Here is a 16,915-nt window from a genome sequence, read left to right as displayed (position 1 = left end):
CTATTTAAGGATCTTCTTGGTTTGCTCTTCCTGTGTAAAGGAGCTACTTCCCTGCTGTTTTACTCCCTCACTCCTGGACCTCCTGGGCTCAAGTGATCCTCCCACCTCAGCCTCCTGAGTAGCTGGGACTACAGGTGTGTACCACCACACCTGGCTTTATATATATATATATATATTTTTTTATATATATATATATATATATATATATAATTTCTTGTGGAGACAAGATCTTGCTATGTTGCCCAGGCTCATTTCGATTTTGAACTCCTGGCCTTAAGCAGTCCTCCTACCTTGACCTCTCAGAGTTCTAGGATTACAAGTGTGAGCCACCATGTCTGGCCTTCTAGCTGCTTTTTAAAGTAGTTTTGTATTAAGTAAAAATAAAAATTATTGTTTTTATATGTCAAGGAATTCTTGATTATAGCTTATTTTGGCAGTTATTTAATCCAGTACTAAGCCCTACACAAAGGGTTATATTAACTATCTTATTAAATAAGCATGTATGGCTTACACCTATAATCCCAGCACTTTGGGAGGCCAAGGCGGGCAGATCACCTGAGGTCAGTAGTTCGAGACCAGCGTGGCCAAGATGGTGAAACCCTGTCTCTACTAAAAATACAAAAAATTAGCTGGGTGGCATGTGCCTGTAGTCCCAGCTACTCGGTAAGCTGAGGCAGGAGAATCGCTTGAACCTGGGAGGCAGAGGTTGCAGTGAGTCGAGATCGCACCACTGCATTCCAGCCTAGGTGACAGAGTAAGACTCTGTCTTAAAAAAAAAAAAAAACCAAAAACCCGTAGGTTCAACTACAGCTGTTCAAATAGTTATGAAGTGCTGGATATGGTTAACCAGGAAGAAGGATAAGATAAATCATATAGAAATAATATATGTGTGTATCTGTGTGTATGCATGCTTGTCTGTATATTTGTATATGTATATTAAATATATGTGTGTGTATAATAGGAGTAAGTGTCAAGATATATGTGTGCACAGTAATAAGCCCTAAAAGGAAGCAAATGAGAGGATTTGGAGTGGCACTGGGACAACTCTTTTGTGTGTGTTTATTTCTGTTGCTTGGACTGTTTGGTAAGTAATAATCCCAATCCCTCACATGGCTAGACTATCCCTCTTGTGCAGAGTTAGATTTTCCCTCTAGTAACTTTTTTTTTTTTTTTTTTTTTTTTTGAGACAGCGTCTCACTCTGTCGCCCAGGCTGGGTTGCAGTGGCGCTATCTCAGCTCACTGCAACCTCCGCCTCCTGGGTTCAAGCGATTCTCCTGCCTCAGCTCCTGAGTAGCTGGGACTACAGGCGAGTGCCACCACGCCTGGCTAATTTTTTTGTATTTTTAGTAGAGATGGGGTTTCACCATATTGGCCAGACTGGTCTCGAACTCCTGACCTCGTGATCCACCCACCTTGGCCTCCCAAAGTGCTAGGATTACAGGCGTGAGCCACTGTGCCCGGCCTCCCTCTGGTAATATTTTATATGGCTAGATTTGTCTTTTCTAAAGATGCTCAGTTATCTTTTGTGTAACATCTCTCTAAACTACCACCTGTTCTTCAAAACTGTGAAACAGAATCAGAACTGTTTGGAATTGCCATCAGACTGTTGAACAAATATACTTTTTACAATGATCGCGTTACAGAGTAAGGGGAGTTCGTTAGAAAATAAAAGGTTTCAGGCCAGGCGTGATGGCTCATGCTGGTAGTCCCAGCACCCTGGGACACCAAGGTGGAAGGATTGCCATAGCCTGGGAGTTCACAACTAGCATGAGCAACATGGTATGACCCTGCCTCTACAGAAAATACAAAAATCAGCCAGGCATGGTGGTGCACGCTTATGGTCCCAGGTACTCAGGAGGCTGAAGCCAGAGGATTGCTTGGGTCCAGGGGGTCAAGACTGCGGTGAGCCGTGATCACACCACTGCACTCCAGCCTGGGCGACACAGCGAGAACCTGTCTCTAAAGAAAAGATAAGGCAGCCGGGCGCGGTGGCTCACGCCTGTAACCCCAGCACTTTGGGAGGCTGAGGCAGGTGATCACAGGGTCTGGAGTTAGAGACCATCCTGGCCAACATGGTGAAACCCCTTCTCTACTAAAAATACAAAAAATAAGCCGGGCGTGGTGGCGCGTGCCTGTAGTCCCAGCTACTCGGGAGGCTGAGGCAGGAGAATCGCTTGAACCCGGGAGGCAGAGGTTGCAGTGAGCCTAGATCGTGCCACTGCACTCCAGCCTGGTGGCAGAGCGAGACTTCGTCTCAAAAAAAAAAAAAAGAAAAAAAAAGAAAAAGATAAGTCATGATTTCTGTGCCACAGAAGTTTGTATTGCCTTGAGAAAGGCAGGAGTGACTTTAATAGGTATTTAGTTGAGGACCAGATATACACTCAGGTCAACACTAAGAGGACAGTAATTTAAAACTTTAAGAATTGTGCATGTATTTATATTTTTATACCTAAGTATAATTTAAACCAAAACATTAGGTGTTACTGACAATGAATGTGTGTATTGAGTTTGACTCTCTATGTGTGAGTCAAGTTCAAATTTCATTTGAAATTTAAACTCTTGTAAAACATAAGCACGTTTTTTATTTATGTGGAGTCTCTCGTCAATAAGGGCTTTGTTTGTTGGTTTCTTTCAAACCAGCAATTCTCTTCAGAAAGAAAGCATGAGCAGAGTTCATGAATCAATTCCATTTTCTTCTTTATTATAAACATTAGTGTATTTATGTCATGTACATAAAAAGGCGTATACATATGCAGAAATAGTAAGGCTACTATTAGTTAATTTTCTATTTAATAAAAAATTTATTGTTTGTTTATTGTTTCCTTAGTGCTGGCAGACTAGTATATATTATTTTGTTAATTCTCAGATACACCATCTGAGGGAGGAACGCAGAGGGAGAGCTCAGAGCAAATGGGCCTACTGACGTCTCTAGTAAATGGCAACTCTGGGATTTTTACACAGATCCATTTAACTCAGAGTTCATATACAGCCTTACATTAACATGTCTCACATTCCAGGCACTTTCCACACATGTTCTTATATTGCCCTCAATTTTCCACCAAAAAGCAAACCTAATGGGAATGGTTAGAGATTGGGTAGATTATTGGGGTGTTTAAAATTACTGGTAAAATTCAGAACAGACCATGCTGTTTGTACAGGGCCCAGTGGGAGAAGTGGGTAGGTCCTGAGCAGGGTGATCAGGAAGGGAAGAGACCTGATTTGATGGAGAGAATTCTGGGAGCAGAGAGATTGGCATGAAATCTGTCTCAAAGGCAGCATAAGTCAGAATATATTTGTTCTTTAACCAGGAAAAATATCTGACCGGGGTCCATGTTACAGAATAAAACATGGCAAGAGGCAAGCATGAATGAGGTTCTGAGGAAACAGTGGTGGAGAGACTGGAAACCTGTGATTAAAAAAAAACAAAAAACAAAAAAAAAACAACCAGCTCAACTAGAAGATAGATACAAATAGGAGGTAAAAAAGAGAAAGGGAAAGAAATTCATAGTTACATAATACTTTACAGTTTAAAAAATGCTATATATATATTGCATTTGATTCTGTGGAAATCTGCAAAAAGCCTTTTATGTAATCTGGTTAAAACTTTAGGAGTATTGTGTAGCTCTGCAGAAAATACAGTAGAGGGGAGAGATGCTGGAGTCTGGAAGACAGGTGGTTCAATTGTCAAATGACTGAGCCCTGGACCCAGTTTGTGGCCATGGCAATGAATATGCAGCCAAAAAATGAAAGAAAAGGCAACAAGAGATAGGGTGATCCACCGAATATGAGAATGGACACAAGAGGAGAATAAGAATCTGTTCAAATAATATACACTTAATGAAGAGGAAAGTAGCCCAACTATAGTGAACAAATACAATCTGAGGATTTCTTTTTTCAGGCAAAGAAAATAAAACTTTAAAAAAAAAAAATTTTTTTTTTTTAGTGAGGGTATAATGCCCGAGGTCAGATTCTTAGCTGTGCAGTGAAGGTAATGAATTAGAGAACTTAAGTTTAAACAGAGGTGACTAGGGAAAGAGGGAGAGAGAGAGAGTGTGTGTGTGTGTGTGTGTGTATGTGTGAGAGAGAGAGAGAGAGAGAGAGAGCCAAATAGGGATCGTGACTAAGTAACTAAGGAGGAAAACTCCCCCACAGGGACCCCAGTCCAGAAGGAAAAGAGTGAAGAGACAAGGTTAGAATGGGCTAGAAGGATGCTCAGAAGAGACCAGCACAGTACAAAGGGGAAGATGGTCAAGAGGATGAGAGGATTCCTGGTGGGTCTGGTATATTGTGATGTAAGTTTTTGCTTTAGGTGAGAAGTTAGTCAAGTGGTTTTTATATCTCTTCCAAGTCTACAATTTTATGATTGTATATAAAACTTTGTGTACACATGCCTGTATATGTAACATGTATTTTGTGTACATATTCAAATAGTTCCCTCTAAGAAAGATTAAGTGCTTCTTTGACTGCAGATATGAAAACAAGATACCTAGATAATAAAATGATAGGTGCTTTCATTTTTCAAACAAGAACAAAAACTGACATGTCTGAGGCCAGTTGGCAGGATAGCGACAATCCTAAAAGAGATCACTATGACTAGACAGTCTTGTGACTTCGGACCTAAGTTCCCTTTTATGACTACCTGGAAGGTGGCTGCATCAATCCCTTGGCTCAAGTTTCATTTTAAAAATCTGCCGTGTGTCTAAGGACCTCGCTGTTTCCCTAGACTGAGAGTGAGCTGGCTGTGCTGTTAGTACCACCGCACGAGGTACTGTTGAGGACTTGTCTGCGGAAGAAGCATCCCTGGCTTGTGTAGCTTTTGAAAGATGGAACTTTTGAGTCTTGATTTAAGCTTTTCATTTCCCAGCTCCCCTGTCCTACCCCAAACTGTTATGCCCACTGCAGCTCAACAGCCATTCTTTATTCCTTTCAACACAGTGGTGTGTGTGGCTACTGCCCAGCTCTTTAGTTCTGTGTATCAGTCTGCCAAGAATATATAGTCAGACTCGGTTTTCATTCACAATTGACTGAAACACACTCACTAGAAGAAAATAGCCCAGTGGTTCCTTCTTATGGTCCACCAGTCACTGTCAGTCACCCCTCATCTTGCAGTTGAGCTCTCTGACAAGATGTTCCCCGCAAACTCTGCATCACAGGGGAGTGGAAATGGCCCGTCATGGTAACATGAGCTATAGGCTCTGTGTTGTTTTGGCAGTTTGGTTTTGGCAGTGGAAAATGAGGGCTCCTTCCCTGCCAATAACTGTACTAGCAACACATGTGATATCCCAGATTTACTGGTTCACCACCAAGAACAACACTGAATTTTTCATTTCATTTTCAACTATTTTCCAGGAATAGGTGTAAAATTAGTAAATGGTGCTTTTTATGTGGAACGTGTCAAGAACATGTTTAGCACATTGGTAAAAGATAATGATCTTTTTGTTCCTTGTGTATTTGTTCATGATTGATTGATTGATTTGATTGTTGTTGTTTTTGAGGCAGAGTCTTGCTCTTGTCACCTAGGCTGGAGTGCAGTGGCACAATCTCGGCTCACTGCAACCTCCACCTCCCCAGTTCAGGCAGTTCTCGTGCCTCAGGCTCCTGAGTAGTTGGGACTACAGACACGCCACCACACCCAGCTAATTTTTGTATTTTTAGTAGAGAGGGGTTTTGCCATGTTGGACAGGCTGGTCTCGAACTCCTGACCTCAAGTGATCTGCCTGCCTTGGCCTCCCAAAGTGCTGAGACTACAGGCATGAGCCACCATGCCCGGCCCATGATTGTTTGATATTATGGTGTCAGGCGTCCCAGACAAATTTGTTTACTTGGGTGGATTCATTCAGTATGAATTTCTGAACTTTGAGGAATGTGTGTTCTATATATATTTTTTTTCCCATGCGGAGGAGATCTCTTTCTGTCCCTTTCTCATATTCTTGCTTGAAATCTAACATTCACCTGGCTTTGGTAAAAGAATAACTTCTAGCCTTATAATGAGTCTACATGTGACAGAGTGGGTACATCCCAGAGATAATCAGAGAACAGTTAGGGGCTGCTTCCATCCAACCTGATAAGTACCAGGGATTGTACCTGGCCTTATTAAACAGAAGAATTGCAAGGAAGTCTTTTTTTTTTTTTTTAGACCAAGTCTTGCTCTGCTGCCCAATCTGGAGTGCAGTGGCACCATCTCGGCTCACTGCAATCTCCTCCTCCCAGGTTTAAGCGATTCTCCCGCCTCTGCCTCCAGAACGGCTGGGATTATAGGCACGTGCCACAACGCCTGGCTAATTTTTGTATTTTTAGTAGAGATGGGGATTTGCCATATTGGCCAGGCTGGTCTTGAACTCCTGACCTCAAGTGATCCGCCCACCTCGGCCTCCCAAAGTGCTGAAATGACAGGCGTGAGCCACTGCTCCTGGCTCTTTTTTTTCTACCTTGGAAAATGGTGGAGGGCTCCTTTCTATATGAAGACACTATTGGCCTCTGTGTGATGTGGCTTCATTTTTATGCAGAGGTGGTACATTTAGTAGTTCTTTGTATGGTATGGTTGATTCCCAAACAATCTTGCAAAGAATTTTACTGTTAGTTATCCATTTATTTGCTTCTTTAGATTTTAGGTTTAAGAATTCATCATCTTTGTAGAAATAGAGGCTATTCTGTAATCCAGTAGTTTCCAACTTTTGGCCCCAGAACCCTTTTTATACTCTTAAAAATCACTGAGGTCCCTAAAGAGCTTTTGTTTATGCAAGTTATATGTTGATATTTTCCATATTAGAAATTACAACAAAATTTCAGGCCAGGCATGGTGGCTCACATTTGTAATCTCAGCACTTAGGGAGATTGACTCGTAGAAGATAGCTGCATTCTTAGATCTGCTTCTGCGTTTAGTCACTTCTGCTGTTGTTTTTGTTGAAGTAGATGAAGAAAATTTAGCCTCACACAGATATGTAGATGAAATAGAATTATGTCACCAGCATTTTCAGATAATAGTGGACATTCTTCTTTGATACTATACAAACACTAGACAAGTAGTAATTTCTTAAAGGTTAGTTACAAAGTAGAATCCGAAATCATATCGATGAACTTTTTCCATACTGTTGCATTAAAATCTATTTGCCTATATTGCACCTTGAATGAATTTATAAACTTGTAACAACATTCAGTGATCATCTGGAAAATAATGGTACACTCAGTTATCTAGATCTTCTAATAATTGGCACATTTCCTAATGTACCATTTTAACAAATCACATGCATTGTTTTTACCTCCAATCTCATTAGAAAATTCTTTAAATACTGGAAAGCAGTCAGACTCTTGGTGGTGGGTACAGTTTTCATGTGTTTGAAAGCTTAATTTTTATCATTGATAACAAATATTGTCAGCTGTTATCTTTAAATTAAAAGGTGCACTTTGTTCATTTTCAAGAAAATACCTGCCAAGTGCATAAGTCTGAATCTGTCAGTCATGCTTTCAAGTAAGAACAAAGAGTGGCTGGTTCATCTTGCAACTGAAATAATCACAGAAATGCTTTTTCCTGAAGACAACCATACTTCAATATGCGGCAGAAATGCTTTACGCAGACTCCTCATTTCATCATCTAGATTGTCATAAAGATGTGTATCTAGGGGTTGAGATGTATAAAATTAATACCTTTTACTGCTTCATCGATGAAATTCTTAAGTGAAACTGGCTTTTTTAAACTGAGAATGCATGGCTGTGATGAATACAGGGATTACCGGTATAATTTGGTGCACTGCCTTGATGCATGCTATGGCACTGGCAGTATTCACTCATTGTTCCTTTTGTGCCACCAGTGCCAACTGCCAACTCTGTGAAAGTATTAAGTAACATCTTAGTATTATTATACAAATAATGCTGCCCTCACAAACCTCATAAAAGGGCCTCAAGTACCCTTGGTGTTCAAGGACCACACTTTTAGAACTGGTACCCAAATCCATTGTCTGCTGTCATCTTGGGCTGGGTGGAAGTGGTTCCAACTGGCTAAGTGCAAAGTCCTTCTGGTTAAGATCCAGAGGTGACCATGGGTGTTAGGGTGAACTTGGGGAAAAGCAAAGATGAAAGTAGAAGGATTGGAAAATGAGAGAAGCAAGCTGTAGACAAACTGCAGGCATTTGCCTGTTGTTGGCCTGAGATATTTGATCTATCCAAGAGTCCTTGTCTTCAAGGACTCTGCATTCATGGCACACCGTGCACTGATTAGATTTGTAGTGATTTAGGTGTGAGGAGAGCATGGGCTGACAGCTGCCTCTTGCGCAGGCCCCGAGATCTGAAATTGCTGCAGGCTTTAGACAGCTCTAGCCACGTGCTCTTGCTGTGGTTTAGAGAACATGTGGTGACCTCTAGAGATGTCATTGTGTCCCTTCCCTTGCTCAGCTTGACCTAATTGGATATGCTCAAAGGATTAAGCTGTGAAGATAAATGATTGAAAATAAAGAACAGTGTTAGGCTCCTTCTACTTTGAGGGGTCTGACTGGTAAGTCATCCCAGAGAGGACTGAAGGCCTTTGTCATGTAATCCTCAGGTAGCTATTTAAATACCATTCTCAGGCTGGGTGCGCTGGCTCATGCCTGTAATCCCAGCACTTTGGGAGGCCGAGGTGGGCGGATCACTTGAGGCCAGGAGTTCGAAACCAGCCTGGCCAACATGGCGAAACCCCGTTTCTACTAAAAATACAAAAATTAGCCAGGCCTGGTGGCAGGTGCCTTTAATCCCAGCTACTCAGGAGGCTGAGGCAGGAGAATTGCTTGAACCCCAGGAGGCAGAGATTGCAATGAGCCAAGATTGCGCCACTGCACTCCAGCCTGCGTGACAGAGCGAGACTCTGTCTCAATCAGTCAATCAGTAAATATCATTCTTTATTGAAGAAATGAAAGGTATTTTGGCTTTCTAGTAGAAATGGAGGTGTATTAGTCAGGGCTCTCCAGAGAAACAGAGACAACAGGACATCTATAGATATATCTGTAGATGTAAGAGGAAACATTATGAGAATTGCTCACGTGGTTATGGAGGTAGAGAAGTTCCGTGGTATGCATCTGTAAGCTGGAAATCCAGGAAAGCTAGGGTGTCATTCAGCTCAAGTCTGAAGGCCTGAGAACCAAGAGCTCCATTGTCCAAGGGCAGGGGAAGAAGATGGATGTCCCAGCTCAAGATGAGAGAGAATTCACCCTTCCTCCAAAATCTTTTTGTTCTGTTCGGGCCCTCAGTGGATTGGAGATGCCCAGCCACATTGGAGAGGGACATCTTCTTTACTCACTCTCACAGACACACCCAGAAATATTTCACCAGCTCTCTGGACATCACTTCACCGTCTCAAGTTGACGCATAAAGTTAACCATTACAAGTAGCCTTGAAAGACTCTCTGTCCTTCCTAATGACCAGGAGATATGAGTCTTGCATTGAAGCTAGAGAGGTTCAGGTAGGACTTGAAGCATATTTTGGAAAGAGATCATTTATGACCTATTGTAAGGAGGAGTTTTACTCTCTAGAATTTATTGAAGGTCATCTTTTTTTTTTTTTTTTAGAGAGGTAGTAAAAAGACATTTCTCGTTTAAGGGGTGATGCGTTAATGAGTCGTCCTTCGGGGATTTTACTATCCTTTTGCTTCTATCTTTGGATTCTTTATTCAGTACAGCAAAATATGGGTGTGGAAAGTAAGACAGTCATCTGGCTGCTCTGTGTGCCTCCTGCCAAACATCTGGATATTTGGAAACACCTGGAAAAGTTACTGAAGTTTTCACAAGGGTGTTTAGCATTATGCAGATGAAACCTCAGGCTCATAGTCATCTCCTGGTCCAGGATTGATATAAATGTTGTATTTATGAAGGAGGAGGGTTGACTAGGTTGTAGAATATATTTAGTTGCTTAGCTTTCGTTAGTTTTTGTTTTAGCAGAGTGAGATAAGGTTATTCAGTTTCAGAGCATTTCAGCTGGATGAACATATTCACAGTTAAATCTCAAGGAGACATGAGAGCCAGCAGCAGGTTGGAGTGATCTGCTTCTGTCACAGCTGCCGTGTGGTGTATGTGTATGAAATGTCCAATCACTTCAAGAGACAACAATAACAGACCATTGACAGCCACAGAACACCCCAGAAAAGTGGTTTCATCAAGCCATTATGGCGTCAGTGACCTCAGACGGCTGGTGCACTCAGTAGATGGTAAAAGATGGTTTTCACCTAGGACGAACTATGAAATAACTGTTCACTTCACAAGGCCCTGAAAAGAAAACGGAACTTTTGTTCTCAGGCAGGCCCCGAGAAGGGTCGTCTAATCAGTCATAATAGAGTGTGCCTCTAAAACGGTGCCTTCCTGCAGGGAGCCTTGCAGATCACAGGGGCCTATTGTATGAAGAGAAAAAGAAAGTATTGAGGCAGGCGCCAGGCAACAAGGCAAGAAGGAAACACTTAAGCAAAGGGCCTTTAATTTTTATATAACTAACCCAGAAGCATGTTTTATAGCCATCTCATAAGAGTCAGGCCTCAATTTGGCTGCAGACTTTGCATGGTTCCCTGGGAGCTGTTGTGGGGAAAGCCAGAGACTGTTACTGACCTTGAAGAGGGACAGAGAGGTGGCTGAAGTCTGGGAGTGTGTTCACTTCAACATCTGGCTGGCAAGATAATACCCAAGGTTTTTGTAAAACCATTGCCTCTCCACTATTAGCCTTTAGGGAAAGCATCCCCTAACCGCTGCTCACCCTTTGAGATGCTTTAAACTATAGCCACCTTTGCCTCTAGGGTCCCAGATTGATCCAAATGGTTTGGGACACTGTTCACAAATGTCTTTCACAGATGTTGGAGAGCATAGTTGGAGTTATTTTTTTGGCAGAAGTTGTGCTTTTGCTTCAATTCTCCTTTACATGAAAATGAATCTTGCTTGTCCTGGGAGTGGCCCATGTTATCTGTGCAGGGTGTGGGATTTCTCAGCTTCGCAATCAGGAGTGAACCAGATGGGGTGAGAGAGTGGTTTGACCTTTATGTTTGGTACTTGGGGCCGGCACAGCGAAGTGCATTCCTCTGAATTTTTTTCTGGGGAGCTTCCATGCCAGTCAGCTTGGCAATATCATGTTCTATTGCCATGCTAGATGAAAATTTTAGACATTCAAGCATACTGAGGGAGAGAATTTTTTTCAAATTTTTTATTTGCAGTGAAACCTTTTTTTTTCCTCAAAAGCAATCTTATCAGACAACTAAGTAAGTAGAAGAAAGAAGATCTGGATAGTGAGGGTGGAATTCTCAAGAACCTTACTTAGGCTTTCCCTTTCTCTGCCAAGCCCCTGACTTGGAATTCCCCCTTACTCCCACAGCTCTGTAACCCATATAGTTTTGTCTCCTTTATTTCCTCTGTAGCCCTGATTGCTTTCTTTCTTTTCTTTTTTTTTTTTTTTTTGAGATGGAGTCTCGCTCTGTCTCCCAGGCTGGAGTGCAGTGGCACGATCTCAGCTAACTGCAACCTCCATCTCCCAGGTTCAAGCAATTCTCCTACCTCAGCCTCCTGAATAGCTGGGATTACAGGCGCCCGCCACCACACCCAGCTAGTTTTTGCATTTTTAGTAGAGACTGGTTTTCATTACGTTGGCCAGGCTGGTCTCGAACTCCTGACCTCAGGTGATCCGCCCACCTTGGCCTCCCAAAGTGCTGGGATTACAGGCATGAGCCACTGCGCCGGCCGATTGCTTTCTTAAAGTATGGCTTGCAAACCAGCAGTATCATCTAAGGCTCCCTTTTCTTTTCGTTTTTTTTTTTTTTTTTTTTTTTGAGACGGAGTCTTACTCCGTCACCCAGGCTAGGGTGCAGTGATGTGACCTTGGCTCACTGGAACCTCCACCTCCCAGGTTCAAGTGATTCAGCCATCCTAATACCTGGGATTACAGGCGCCCACCACCATGCCCGATTAATTTTTGTATTTCTGGTAGAAACGGGGTGTCACCATGTTGGCCAGGCTGGTCTCAAACTCCTGACCTCAGGTGATCCACCTGCCTCGGCCTCCCAAAGTGCTGGGAGTACAGGTGTGAGCCACCGCACCTGGCCTAAGGCTGTCAACTTGATGGATGTGAAAACTGAAGTCCAGGGACGTTTGCTGAGTGGTCCAAGCTAACAACAGGGTAGTGGCTGAACTGTGACTTATAACCCAGGTTTTACAGTCTTGTCTAATATGCCACATAGTCCCATTTCTACCCTTATAGCCCTTTACCCTCATCAGTGTTAGAGCTTGAAGGTGCAAAGAGAGGCAGTTGTATTAGGCAGGACCTCACAGGGATGGGCAGATAGGTGGCTGTGTCAGCAGACTGAAGTCTGTGGTCCAGGATTGGAGCCTGATCATTTTTACTTTACACAGCATTAACTGGGATCGTGAATTTTTTCACATGCAACTGGTTTATAGATGATTTATAATGAAGATGCCTCTTGGTTTTCAGTAGGGTACATACTTTTCCAGGGCATATACTTTTATTTGTCTACTGGTTTACTTAAGTTCTGGTAGCCCCAGCTGCTAGCAGTAGTTGTCTAATTCCTGATAGGGCAGTCCAGTGCACAGAAGGGCTCCTTGCCACTCTACTCGGCTCAGTTTTTCTGTAGCTCTTAAACTTTCTCCCCATCCCACTTAATAGAGTACATGTTACTGATTTGGAAGCTGGTATCAAAGCTGGTGGGAGAACGAGATATACCAGTGAATATAAAAGTTAAGAATGACACGTTTCAGCTGCAAGAATATAGCTTTTTTATTAAAAAGTTTTTGCATTGTGTATTATCTGGCCTTTGTGGGCAGATGGAAGTGATACGCATCAATATAGAATGTGTAATGATGTACATGTGTAAATATGCTCCTGGCTCTTAGAAACGTTTTGATGAAGCGCTTGAGTTCATTCCCATGCAGGCCAATGCATGGATTCTGAAAATAACTGAAAATTAGTGTCTCGTTCCTTTCATCCACACCGATTTTCTGAAGAGGCCACTGCAAAGGGAGAGAGCATGTTCCACCATGATGGTCCTGTTTCACCCAGTGTGTGGGGGTGCTCCAGATGTGAGCAGTATGAACGAAGACGACTTCCCTTTGATGTGGGACACAACTTTTACCAACCTTCCCCAAACATATCTTCCTGTTTCCTGTGGGATTGTAGTGTACACTTGTTTAATGATTGCTTAAGTAATGGAGAAACAAATGTGAACCTGGCCTGCATGCTTCCTTTCCTTCCTCAGAAACAAGGGGGGCTCTGGAATCCATGCTGTGCCTGTGGAACATGTCAGGAAACACAACCCTGAGTTCATTAGTTGAGATTGGCAGCAAAGCAGCCTTGGGCTTGGTGGAGCTGTGGTAGTAGGGGTCCTTCTAGTCCTTACCGTGGAGGGTAGTCACTCTGTTGCTTCCAAGGTTTCCCAAAGCTGGCATTTGTATTCATAATGTCATTTTGTGCATTTGGGTTATTTTTGCCAAGTTCATAGCAGCTATAAATAGGAAGATATTTAAGTCTGTTTTTTTTTTTTTTTTTAAGATTAAAGGTATTTCTCTGTTTTGTAATGCACATGTTCTCAGCAGGGATTTGTCTGTTGACAGAATGAGGGATCTCTAAAGAAACACATATATTCAAGGCTCTTCTTAACATCTACTTCAGGTCTATCTGCCAGGCTAGTGATGTGTTTTTTGGGATCCTTATCCACCATGAAATCTAGTGTTGCTTCTTCTATATTTGATGCCATCTTTTAAAGTAACAGGCTATGAGTAGTTTGTTGCTGTCCACATGTGCTTTTCCAGCCGTTTAAAACCTATTTTTTCTAAGACCCAACATGCACCCCTTGATTATTTTTGGGTTACCTTATTATTCATTGCACTTATGTAGGGGCAGTGGGTCCATTCCTGTGGCATTCCTGTGATACCCAGTTACAGTAACTGTGTTTGTATTGCTCAGTTAGAAGTTGAATGAGCTGGAGATTTAATGATCTAGTTAATCAGTTTATAATTGGTAGTCAGAAAGACTGGGGGTTTAATCAGCCAGTCTGATACTATATGAGCCATTGGTTCCCAGATGCTGGTCCAACAGCCACAAGTATTCACAGATTTCTAGGCCCATCTGGGGAGATTCTTATGCAGTATGTCTCAATATAGACTCTAGGAATCTATCATTTTTAGAGGTTCCATGGAAATTTCTGGTGCAGGGATGTCAAAGTATGCATGGTATAACGATTATGTCTTTTTAGTGATAATGTTTTTCATCTCTGTGTGTCTCAGATAATGCTGGAATGCCTTAACTACCTTCTTTAATGGAATATGTTTATATGGGCATTCTGGGCAATGTGGGAGAAGGAACCTCAGGCTGGCCATTGGGGACCTGGTTCTAGCCTTGGTTCTGCCACTCTCTCAACCTTTCATCAGATTAGAGAGGTTTAATCTCTGTGTAGGTCTAATTCATAAATTGAGAGCATCAGATTATGCAAAAGGTATTCTTCAGCTTTCTGACATTCTTTGAAGAGCTTTGCCTCCCTAGGAATTGCTTTTGTCATAACTGTTCATGAACAGCTGTTGCCTCATTTAGTTTAGCATGTGCCTAGCCCCTCAACCAAACATGAGTCACGGTCTGCTTCTCAGGAGAGCTGGTAGCTCTCCCCGAATTCAGGATGGCCTCTTTTCCTTTTCTCTTACTGTCACTACCAATCACCCACAGCAAGACCGAAGTAAACTGCTTTTTTGGAGACAGAGTCTCACTTTGTCACCCAGGCTGGAGTGCAGTGGTATGATCTCGGCTCACTGCAACCTCTGCCTTCTGGGTTCAACCAATTCTCTTTCCTCAGCCTCCCAAGTAGCTGGGATTACAGGTGTGTGCCACCACTCCTGGCTAATTTTTGTATTTTTAGTACAGATGGGGTTTCACCATATTGGCCAGGCTGGTCTCAAACTCCTGACCTCAGGTTATCTGCCCACCTCATCCTCCCAGAGTGCTGGGATTACAGGCGAGAGCCACTGTGCCCAGCCTATATTGGGGTTTCTGCTAAAGAAAATTCACATTGTAGTTCTGACCTTTTGCATGTAAAACCTCAGGGTTTTTTGCTCACAGGTCCCTTTTTGCAGGCAAGGGTTGCTTGTCTCTTTGGGCATAAGATGTGGCTGATGTCATAGTCTAGGGAGCTGGGCCTGTACTGCCTCAGCCCCTTCAACAAACCTTTCATTTCCAGGAACTTGCTATATATTGTCTAGAGGGGCCAGCTGAGGATGGGGGCAGAATGTGGTAACCCCTTAAATCTCCGGTTCTCAGCCATTGTGGAGCATCAAAATGATCCATAGTGCTTTTAAAATTATGCATGCCCGTGTCCCCCCAGCACCGCCTGGGCTGATTGAATTAGACTCTCCAGTGTGGGATTGGTCATGTGTGTGTGTGTGTGTGTGTGTGTATGTATTTTTGAGACAGGGTCTGGCTCTGTTGCCCAGGCTGGTGTATGGCATGATCATGGCTCACTGCAGCCTCGACCTCATGGGCTCAAAGTATCCTCCCACCTCAGCCTCCTGAGTAGCTGGGGCTACAGGTGTGTGCCACCACACCTGGCTAATTTTTTAATTTTTATTTTTAGTACAGACAATGGTTTCATTATTTTGCCCGGGCCAGTCTTGAACTCTGGGGCTCAAGTGATCCTCCTGCTTCAGCCTCTCAAAGCCCTGGGATTACAGGTGTGAGCCACCATGCCAGGCCAATTTTAAAGACTTTACTTTAGACTCTACCTTCCATGCACTGTCCCTCTGCATTCTGAAATTATGGTTTGTTAAGGCAGGTATAAATAAATTTTCATGGAGAGTTGTCATGAAAATGCAGTAAATGGTGATCTGAATCTGTTGGAAATACTGCTTTGAGACTAGCAGGCCCTCAGAGGCTGAAGGCTGTTCACTTTAACGTTCCCAGCATATGGTTTGGAGATGGCCACCACTAAGGATTTACCCCCGGTGGTGCCTGTCTACCATGGTTTAATGCTTCATCATGGAGAACAGGAAGTCATTCATCATTTTGGGAAGTGAATTTTAACATAATTACTCATTTATCTTTTATTTGGTACAATTTAACAAATACGATTGGGAACTTATAATGTACTAAGCATTGATATAGATGCTATGTGGTGAACAAAACAGAATTCCTGCCTTCGTGGGACTTTCTCTTCACCAAAAAAATATATATATTCACATGGAGTTTCACACGACTGCATTAAATAGCTGCATTATGAAATAACATTTTAGAAGAATTTTTGAGGATTGACCTGAGTTATCCCTGAGATCACAAATGGAATCAGAAAATTTGGAGTTTAGCATGTGAAACCTGGATTAAATTAGCAAAATGTTAACCAAGGGACTGTGTCTTACTAATGCAGCAAACAGTCAGGAGTGGTTTGGAGAAATATTTTCTGAAGGTGAAATGAATAAACCAGTGGGGATAGGACTTTGCCCCCAAAAAGTCAACCAAGGACATTGACAGAATTAAAGTTTGTCCTTTGACTTTAAAAATAAGTCTCCAGAGCTGGGTGTGGTGTTGCATGCTTGTAGTCCCAGCTACTTGGGAGGCTGAGGCAGGACGATTGTCTGAGCCCAGGAGGTTGAGACTATAGTGAGCTATCATCATGCCACTGCATTCCAGCCTGGTTGACAGGGTGAGACCCTGTCTCTAAAATCTAAAAAAAAGATAAAAAGTCCCCAGAGAGTCACTTGATAGAAATCTTTTTTGACTTTTTTTTTTTTTTTTTTTTTTTTTTTTTTTAGCTCCACGTATTTTATTTCATGTATATGCAAATACCTTTGGGCCCTGGAGTTACCAGTATTTTATGTTTGTTTCATCTGATCAATGAAAACATTAATTAGCTGAACGCATGTGTTTCAGGATTCTGGGATGCTACTTCACAAATTACTGCAGATTTCTGTACTCACCTTCAGTGGG

The 16,915-nt window shown here is 42.5% G+C and overlaps 1 protein-coding gene across 10 annotated transcripts in view; it reads left to right on the top strand.

Annotated features, from left to right (window-relative positions):
- Window positions 1-16,915, top strand: part of FMNL2 (formin like 2) — a 323,185-nt gene that overhangs the window by 262,662 nt on the left and 43,608 nt on the right. The gene's annotated exons all lie outside the window — the stretch shown is intronic.

The sequence above is a fragment of the Symphalangus syndactylus genome, chromosome 9 (genome assembly GCF_028878055.3).
Source record: "Symphalangus syndactylus isolate Jambi chromosome 9, NHGRI_mSymSyn1-v2.1_pri, whole genome shotgun sequence".
Taxonomy (NCBI): Eukaryota; Metazoa; Chordata; class Mammalia; order Primates; family Hylobatidae; genus Symphalangus; species Symphalangus syndactylus.
This window is presented reverse-complemented; position numbering and strand designations above follow the sequence as displayed.